The sequence below is a fragment of the Myotis yumanensis genome, unplaced genomic scaffold (genome assembly GCF_028538775.1).
Source record: "Myotis yumanensis isolate MYYU_CA2020_CCGP unplaced genomic scaffold, mMyoYum1.0.hap1 SCAF_11, whole genome shotgun sequence".
Taxonomy (NCBI): domain Eukaryota; kingdom Metazoa; phylum Chordata; class Mammalia; order Chiroptera; family Vespertilionidae; genus Myotis; species Myotis yumanensis.
The window spans coordinates 15,998,648-16,008,295 of NW_027223762.1; the positions used below are offsets into that span (position 1 = coordinate 15,998,648).

At 42.1% G+C, this 9,648-nt stretch overlaps 1 non-coding gene across 1 annotated transcript; it reads left to right on the plus strand.

Annotated features, from left to right (window-relative positions):
• The first annotated feature begins 2,229 nt into the window (after nucleotides 1–2,229).
• LOC139020299 (U6 spliceosomal RNA) lies at nucleotides 2,230–2,336 on the plus strand. Its single transcript, XR_011473290.1, has one exon. It is a non-coding gene; the product is annotated as a U6 spliceosomal RNA (small nuclear RNA).
• Nucleotides 2,337–9,648: the final 7,312 nt, after the last annotated feature.

Genomic DNA, 9,648 nt, shown 5'->3' on the forward strand with positions numbered 1-9,648 from the left:
ACTAGATGCTCTCTCTTCCTGGAATGCTTTCATCTTATGATCATACCTGGCTGGTTCCTTATTGTCATTTAGATCTTAGAGAGACTCTTCTTGACAATCCATATAAAATAGCTACTGATCAATTCCTTTCACTTCTATTTCAGATCTTTGCATAGCGCTAAGGTCATTGGCTATTTCCCTTCTATTTTGTTCTTTTCCCTTCCCTTCCATTCTCTTCTCTTCCTTTCCTCCTTCTCTCTAGGTTTAGATCTGTCCCCCAGCTGCTCACAAGACTTTGTTAACTCCACAGGAGCAGGAACCTTGTCTGTCAGGGTTACCTCTGTTTCTAGCATCTACAACAGGACCCAGTATAGGTGCACCATGAAACATTATATAATTTAATGAAGGAATGAATTAGAAATTCCCTTACATTTTAATGAACACAATATTGAAGGAATTATAATTAGTGTACATTCCATAAAGCATCATTTAACATTTAAATGAGTGCCTGAATGAATAAACTGCTACATCCTTAGGGAAGAGGTGCTTCTTTGTTCGATCCCTTGTGTTTTTAATAAATTCCATCTCATTGAGATTGTCTGCTTTTTCCAAACTCATGGATCTTCTCTTGTTCCCATTCTTGAGTCCATGCTGAGCTCAATTCCTGCTCTTCTTCTTATTTTAACTGGGCACATCCAAAAAAAAGTAGATGTGAGTCTTCTCATATAACAGGAGGGAGTAACTTAAAACAATGGATAATTAATGAAATACCTTTTGAGGTTTGGATTGCATTATATTATTTCAGCAAGTCACACATTAGGTGATAAATTCATGTTTACTATGTGGCGGGCACTGGGAATATAAAGGTGAGAGGTGAAAAGTTCTTACCCTTGAGAAGCTTATATTGTTGGGGAGGATTGACTTATTCACACATAATTTGATGGGTTCAAAAGGGTGGCATAGGACATACATATTATTTCTTGAAAATTTCATGGGGGTTTTCCAGGAAAGTAAGGAAAAGAAGAACATTTGCAAGCATGTGCCCATTGGCCTCTTGGGCACCAGGTTCTATCCACCTCCAAGTCATTCTCCACATGGATACTGACCGGGACAAGTACTTCTAAACATGGGGATGCTACTTAGCAGTGTCTGGCATATGCCACACACTCAAAAAACACCGTAAATAAATGAATAACTTTGTCCTTTGGATAACAAGGATTCACCAAAAGTTTTCTAGTGGGATACACACAAGTAATGTTTCTCTAAAATTGTTCACACTGACATCAGGGGAGAAAGACTAAGGGGAGATCTGGTGCCTGCCAAGCTTGCTGGGATAATCCAGTGACTCTAGATCTCGTTGCAACATCCAAGCAAGAGCATCAGCAGAACAAATGCAAAGCAGGAGGGGTGTTGGATTCAGGAAAAGGAAATGTAGACATGATTCGAAGAAGGGCAAGAACTCTTCTATTGATGGACAATTGGGCACTGCAACTCATCTTCCTAAGTCACTCAGAAGTGTTCAGCAGGAAATACCTTTTGAATTTGAATCACTGGATTGTTATTCTTACTCGAAGTTACAACTTCCAACAGGAAATCTTTTGCTGTTTCCCCCTAAGACCTGATATTTGTCAAACTCAGCTCCTGCTTTAAGGCAATTTGGCTTTCTCATTTTTTTTTCCCTAAGAAAGAAAGGCACTGCCAGCCCTCCTTCAATAAGAACTTGTCTGTGATGGAAAAGTCTCTCCCACATTGACAGAGATTGAATTCAGGGCCGAATTTATTTGTCGGGACAAGTTTGGAGAACAGACTCTCACTCTTGAGGCTGCCATTGAAGTCCCTCTCAATATCTAAGCTTCTGTAGCGGTGCTTAGAATATGACGTAGCTTCCTGAATCTCACTCGGGTAAAACCTCTCACATTTATGTGCTACGTGTACGATTGCTGATGTTTTTCATTAAATAAACTTTGAATTAAGTAAAGTATTAAAAAATCAGGCTGACCCTAAGCAATCACATTCGTGGATCACAGATTTTGTGTGTGGCTTCTTTTCCCTAAAACACATTAAGGTCAATTCATAGCCCATAAAATATGTTTATTCATAACAAATAAAATGATCTTGTGTCTTCCTAATGAGATAGGACTTCTACATTGGAAAACTCTGGGATAGTGTTTCTAAGCTTGCTGGGACACAAAGCTTTGTGAACAGCAGCTCAAGGCTAAAATCTGGAGGTGGGTAAAGAATAGAGGAGGGGTGCTCGCTTCGGCAGCATATATACTAAAATTGGAACGATACAGAGGAGATTAGCATGGCCCCTGTGCAAGGATGACACGCAAATTCGTGAAGCGTTCCATATATAAAAAAAAAAAGAATAGAGGAGGGACCTGGTACCTCTCACCACTGACTGCTGACTCAATCTATTGAGGGGAAGTGTGAGGGTCTTGGTGAATGAGGAGCCAAGAGTGCTCATTTTTCTTCCCAGCTTTGGTATGGCCAAAAATGAAATGATACTAGAGGTGAGAGATCTGCTGTGTCTCTCTTGTACAAAGAATGGCTGTGTCTCCCTTGTACAGGAGGTGGGGTTACTGTCCTGCAGGTGCGACAATCCAGGAGGAGCTCCTGATGGAGGGGATCTTGTATTTTCTCTGGAACCTTGGCCCCTAGTTGGATCTTGGCTGCTGGGAGTGACCAGATCTCCAGATAACTGGGGCTTACATACTCATGTTGACCAAAAGCTCCTATTTAGATGAAGAATCCAGATTCTCGTTAACGAAGGCAAAACTCTGTTAAAGGTATTTGGCAATTGAGAAGCTAAGTGAAGAGAGGCTACTGCTCTGAGCGGCAACTCCAGAAAGAATTGAGGATGTCAGAAATGCAGTTACAGTGGCACTTCGATTAATAAAACCCATGGGAAACATGCCCGTTTGCAAGAAAATCATGTTTGAGAAAATACAAAACAAAATGACTATAAATCACAAAGTAGCTGTACTGCCTTTAGTTGACTGAAAAAAACCACAGCAACAAATAAAAAAATCCAAACAATCAACCCCAAACCTCTGTTTTACAGCTTGTGTTGTGTCCTCACAGTTTGAAGTGAATAACGAATTCTTTGAGTGAATTTTTTTGAGCCTCCTGTCTCATCTTTCTGCACCTTCCCCACCATACAGTCCACATACTCCATCATACCACCTTCTGAATCCCATGGTCCTCCCCCCCTCCCCTTCCCGCTTCCCTCAATGTTCAGGACCTTTTTTCATTTCTTTTTCTTTCCCATTAAAAGAATCCAGAAACCCAAACCATTTATCCTTACCGATTATCAACTGATTATACTTTAACTTATCATATCTGTGAGTATGCTCCATGGACAAGTTTTTCAGATGCCAATGAGTGCTATGTAACTAAAAAGAAGAGGTTACATGTCATGAAGTTTGGAAAATTCAGGGTTGAACAACTTGAATATGTTTCATTACTGTGGTACTTCTCAGAAACTTTAATGTAGATATGAAATGATAAATCACGAGGAAGATATATAACTTTCAGTGTTTCCTAAACTTATTTGACCATTGTAAAATTTTATTTTGAGCATCTTCAGGAACTTATGTTTGTCTAAGACTGTGGAGAATGTTGTTTTACCTGAAAGTCATCAAAGTGTGCCTAAGCAAAGTGTATATAAGCAATCTATTTACATTTTACGACTATAGTAGGTTGAGCCATGGATCCCTGATACTTGTGAATGTACCGTTATTTGGAAATAGGGTCTTTGCTGATGTAACTGAATTAAGAATCTTAAATTGAGATCATCCTGGGTTTAGGGTGGGCCCTAATCTAATGGCAGTGTCCTTATAAGAGACAGAAAAAGAGAGTACACAGGGAGATACACAGGGAGAAGGCCACATGAAGAAGGAAGCAGAGATGGGAGTTTTGCTACCATAGCCAGATGGCCAGGAGCCAAGAGAACCTGGAGAAGACAAGGAAGGAATCGCCATCAGAGCCTTTGAAGGGAAGGAGGATGGCTCTGCCGACACTTTGATTTCTGATTTCTGGCCTCCAAAGTTGGGAGAGAATACATCCCTCACGTTATAAGCTGCCTGGTTTCTGGTCATTTGTGGGGTGAGCTCTAGGAAAGTAGAACAGTCCCCTTCATTCCTAGCTGTGGAGTGTGGTGACTTAGGCTTTGACTTGTTATTTATTTATTTATTTATTTATTTATTGAATCATTGTAAATGATTAGGTATCACTGAGCAGTGGGCAGATATTTTTGAGGCCGGAAGCCTGATTCCACTTTTGGTTACTGAAAATAAAGTTGATTTCATTTTTTGGAGTTGACTGGTTGGAGAGAGGTGGTTGGATATATTAGAAGAAATAGAGCCATTGTTTCTACCCCAAAAGTAATTCCCTTCCTTTTGGGCCCCTTTCCAGTGTTTTCCTGTCTTAGTGAGTGGCTCCTGCATCCCTCCTGTCTTACTTTCCATACTTAATCAATTCCAAGTCCTGATAATGTTAACTTCTAAATCTTGCTCTATAACAGCCGTGGGCAAACTATGGCCAGCGGGCCGGATCCGGCCTGTTTGAAATGAATAAAACTAAAAAAAAAAAAGACCGTACCCTTTTATGTAATGATGTTTACTTTGAATTTATATTAGTTCACACAAACACTCCATCCATGCTTTTATTCCGGCCCTCCGGTCCAGTTTAAGAACCCATTGTGGCCCTCGAGTCAAAAAGTTTGCCCACCCCTGCTCTAGACTCTTACCTTATTCATCTATTTATAGCAGCACCTGAGTCCAGGCTTTCCCAGCTGTTGTCTGGGCAACTAGAACCTCCTATCTGTCCTCCATGTATGTACTCTTGCTCTTCTCTACAACATTTTGCACCCAGAGTTTGTTATCTATCCCTCTCTTTCCCATCACTTAATATACTATCTTGGCCTTTCACCTCTTTTAGGTAAAGTCCATTATCCTTAATATGTGCTTCAAGGCCTGCCATGGTCTGATCTCTACTAACTTCCCAAACTCATTTCACACCCTGTTTCATTCTGCTCTCTTCTCCCTACCCTAGAGCATAGAGGAAGTTCATATTGTTGAACCCATACATAATTTCCATTCCTGCCTCCCTGGCTACCTTGTTCACGATTCCAATGACCAAGCATGGGTTGGCAGGGGAAAGAGGCTAACAACTGTATATAGAAAGCCTCCTACCTAGCGTAGGCTGTTTGGTCATCACTCCAAATCTCCTTTTCCTGGACCCCGAAAGAAACTTGACCCTTTCAAATTCCTAACAATCTGGCTGAACCATTAACCACTGTCTATGAATTGATAAAAATTCTTACCTCATGTCTTCTCTGCTTCTAGGCCAAATGGCCCACAGGAAGAACTGCTCAAAGTCTCCCTCACTGCAGCAGTCCCCTTCTGGTGTCAGCATATTTAATAACATTACCTGCAAGTCAGGCTACAGTGTCCTCATAGTTAAGTATTCACAGATAACTTCTCTCTGGACTTTAAAAGTAGGTTGACAGAGAGGTGGTTACATAGCCTTTAGGAATGAGACACCAGGAGAGTGAGCCCATCTGCTTATGCCTTTAGGACGGGTTTAAGCCTGATTTCATAAATACAAGTCCACTTGATAATGAGGTGCCTCTGAGCATACTTATCTTTATGGCTTGTTAAATTCAAATAGTGCCTAGTTTCCATGTCTCCTGGTTTTCCATTTTGACATTCTGTCTCTACCAGGGCTCAATGGGCAGTTTCTAAAAATGAGAATAGTTATTTAATAAAGGGTGCACGATTTTACTACAAAACCTTTGAGGCCACTCTCTCCAATGGGGATAGCTATTGTTTCCTTACAATTTTCTATTAGCTGCAGACAACCTAAGCATCATTGGATCCTGTGTTTCATAACTCCAGGCGGATGGCCCTATATCCCACTCACTGCAGTCTTTGGGAGATCCCAGTTGATGGCCTCGGGAAAATTCTGCTAAGGGTTTTATTCTCCCTCTTCATATCCTGCTTCTTTCCTTCCCCTTTGTCTTTCTACTTTCTTTCACATTTACATTGAGCTCTTTCTACTCAAGTCTGCCCTGCCTGACCACAGAAAGACCCTGGCTCCTTCTCACTTCTCAAACTTAATGCAATCCCTGCCCTTTTCTCCCTATACCCCCAAGACTTCCAGATATAACTTCTATAATTCTGACATTTTTGACATAATAATAGCATTTAATTCATTTTTTAGTGCTGCAACTATTCCTTACTCTGGAGTCCTGAGCACATTACTAAGTCTCCTATACCATTTGACCTTTGTCAAAAACTTCCTAAGTAGAAGAAATGTGTTGAAGCCACATGTCATTTTGCTAATAGAAGTGTCATATATTAAGTTGAATTTGCCTTGGGATTTGAGCAGCTGCTGAAAGTGGGTCTTGGGACATGTGATAACTGTAGGGAGCCAGGATTTCTGCTTCATCCTTTTTGGAGAGATATTCCCTCTGAGAGTAGGACGTACATTTCTTCCTACCATAAATAAGCCTTTTCTCAGGAAGGGCCTGATAGGTCCTTTGGTCCATGGCACCAACACGGTCATATAGCAGGAGGAAGGACATTTTCTAGCATCTGATCCCAGCTGATTTAAAGGCCTAGAAACATGGACTTGCCCTTGCTCCCCGGGTAGCATTAGATTCATAGTCTCACTCTTCATGGGTCTACCAGGTTATTACACTTCATTTCTCTTTTTTAAAATCCCTCCTCTTTCTTCATTTCTGTTCAGACAAAATGCCATTCCCCACTACACATCATTTTCACTATTTATGGACTAATTTCAAATGCTTCCATTTTTTATGAACCACTCAGCTGCCCTTGTTTCTCTCCCTGGGAATTATCATTTTCTTTATTATACTTCTTTTATTTCTTGCCACTTATTCCCTTCACTATAGACATAACTCTGTGACCTTCTGAATCCCCAACTTGATGCATCATCCTTAGAGCAACCTCAGGAGATTCACGCTATTTTGTTCTGTTTTGTTTTGCTCAGTGGAATCAGAGAATTTTGTACATGTAGCTAAACAGTGGTGTTTATTCTTCTCCCTAGCCAAGTTCATAACACAAACTTTTTTTTAATCTGCTATTCTTGCTTACTCGTTGATGTCTTTGATCATTACTAGATCCCTATTTCCTCCAGTCTCTTGGGTGTGGCAAGCTTCTCCATTGGATGAATAAGCATTTTTCACATTGAGTTCATACAGGCATATCTTGCCTAGGTTTCCAAGCTTATTTTATGTTTTCGTAGTATTTTATCTGTGCTCAATGATATTTGTAACAACTCTCAGATTAGTCGCGTCAGGAAAACCTCATTACCTTGCTGATCACTCTTTCTCCAAGTTCTTTTTTAAAAATATATTTTTATTGATTTCAGAGAAGAAGGGAGAGGGAGAGAGAGAGAGAAACATCAGTGATGAGAGAGAATCATTGATCGGCTGCCTCCTGCACGCCCCCTGCAGGGGATCCAGCCCACAACCCAGGCATGGGACCCTTCAGTACGCAGGCTGACGCTCTATCCACTGAGCCAAACCAGCTAGGGCCTCTCCCAGTTCTTTATCCTATATAATAAAAATGTAGTATGTAAATTGTCCCCTCAACTGAGAGGTCGTCTGGGAGTTCGACCAGGGGGCAGGGCGGGCCCAGGGAAGAGAGGGAGGCCCTGGTAGTGACAGGCGGCAGGGGGAAAGGAGGGAGTACCTGGCCAGTAGCTGGCAGCTGCTAGGGACCCTACCAGTGCACGAATTTCAGGCACTGGGCCTCTAGTTAAGATATAAAGATTTAACACACATTTCTCAGCACTCTACTAGTCATTTTGGTTTCACACAAGCCTTTGTGGCAGAATTAGAAAGGTCCCTGTAGGTGTGTCTGTCAGTTCTATTAATACTTTACCATGCATGCTATCTGGATCTGTTAATTTATACATGCTCCTTAGGTTTCCCAACTCTCCCTTCACTTTTTCTTTTCTCTAAGAAGTTCTTTTTATAAAATTGCCATCATTTATTAATTGCCCATACTTAGAGTCTTTTAAAGATCGACTCCCTTATCTCCATAAATTGTTGTGGGGGTGGGGTGGTTAACCAACATTTGAGTTCTTATATGTTTCAATATGTTAGTACTAGAGGCCTGGTGCATGAAATTCGTGCATGGGGAAGGTGGCGGTTCCTCAGCCCCGCCTGCACCCTCTTGCAATCCGGGACCACTCGCCTGCCTGCCTGTCTGATCGCCCCTAACCACTCACCTGCCTGCCTGATCACCCCTAACTGCTCGCCTGCCTGCCTGATTGCCTCTAACTGCTTCTGCCCCATCCCCCACCATGGTGGCTTCATCCGGAAGGATGTCCGGAAGGTTATTTGGTTGTCTGGTCTAATTAGCATATTGTGCTTTTATTATTATAGATTATTTCATTCAGTAGGCAGCATGCACATGTAAGGAGGTTTTAACAGTATAACTTCCTTTTTGTAGATGTTGAAGTTGAGGTGCAGTGAGGTTAAGTATGCTTATTCTTGGTACCCGATGAAGCAGTGGCTGGGCTGGGATTTCAATGTATGTCTCTCAGGCAGCATCCAGTGCACCGACTGTCTGTAGAGGGTCAGTCAGACAGGCAGCATCATGGTCTGGGGGCCATTGGCTTTTTGCCAAGGATTTTGGTGTTTCAGGTGAAATCTGAGAGAAAGCATCTAGTGAGGAAGGTAATCCGGGCACCACTGAGGATGAAGCCACCACAGTGTGCTCTGGGAAGGATTTCAGGAATCTCACGGGAGAGGTGATGTCTAAAGCTGGTCTGAAAAGCACCCATGTGGCTACCTCCTCCCTTTGTGACCTCTTACCATCCTGTCGCAATTTATCCCACACTTTCTGACTGTGCGAGACTCCCTTGCCTGCTGCAGGAAACTTTTAGCTTGTTTAGCACAGTGCCGCCTTGGGAATATGGTACTGTTCTTTTAAGGATCATGAATCTCTTTTCCCACCACTGTCTCTGGTGGGGCATGAATTTGAAAAGACGTTGCTATTTCATTTTCCCAGGAGAAAGCTAACATAGATGAGTGTGAAGAAAGGCACAGAGAAGAGTCACGGTAAGTGCATAGAAGATTGACTTTAGTGAACTCCAGGGAGGGATTTTGTTCAAATGCGCTTACTGCCTCCAACTCCCCCGTCCTCTTGTTGGTTTGGCTTCAGCTGTTCTATGAGATTCTCTTAGTCACACACACTCTCCTGCCATAAATCTCTACTTGACCGGTTGGTGGCATTGTGTTTGCCTGGGGCCTGGAACTTGTTTCCTTCAGTCTCAGCATTGGAACCAGTTCTTCCAACTTCCATGCTCCACTCCAAATGCCTGAGACTAACACCGCCCAGGTCAGATTCCTGCTTATCCCACTAACCCCGAGCAGAGGTCACTTGGAAGAGGGGGGGGGGGGACCAAAGGCCAACTGCTGGTGAGGTTGTGTTCTGTAATAGCTATTCTCAAGTTTATCTAGATTAAATTATAGCAGCTTGACTAATCAGCATAGGCAGTTGAGACTCGCTATCCTGGAGTCTTATGCTGGGCATTCAAAGTGATCTAGGAGCCCCACACAAGGCTACTAGATTTAGTAAATAAAAACACTGAACTTCCAGTTAATTTGAATTTCAGGTAAACAATAACTTT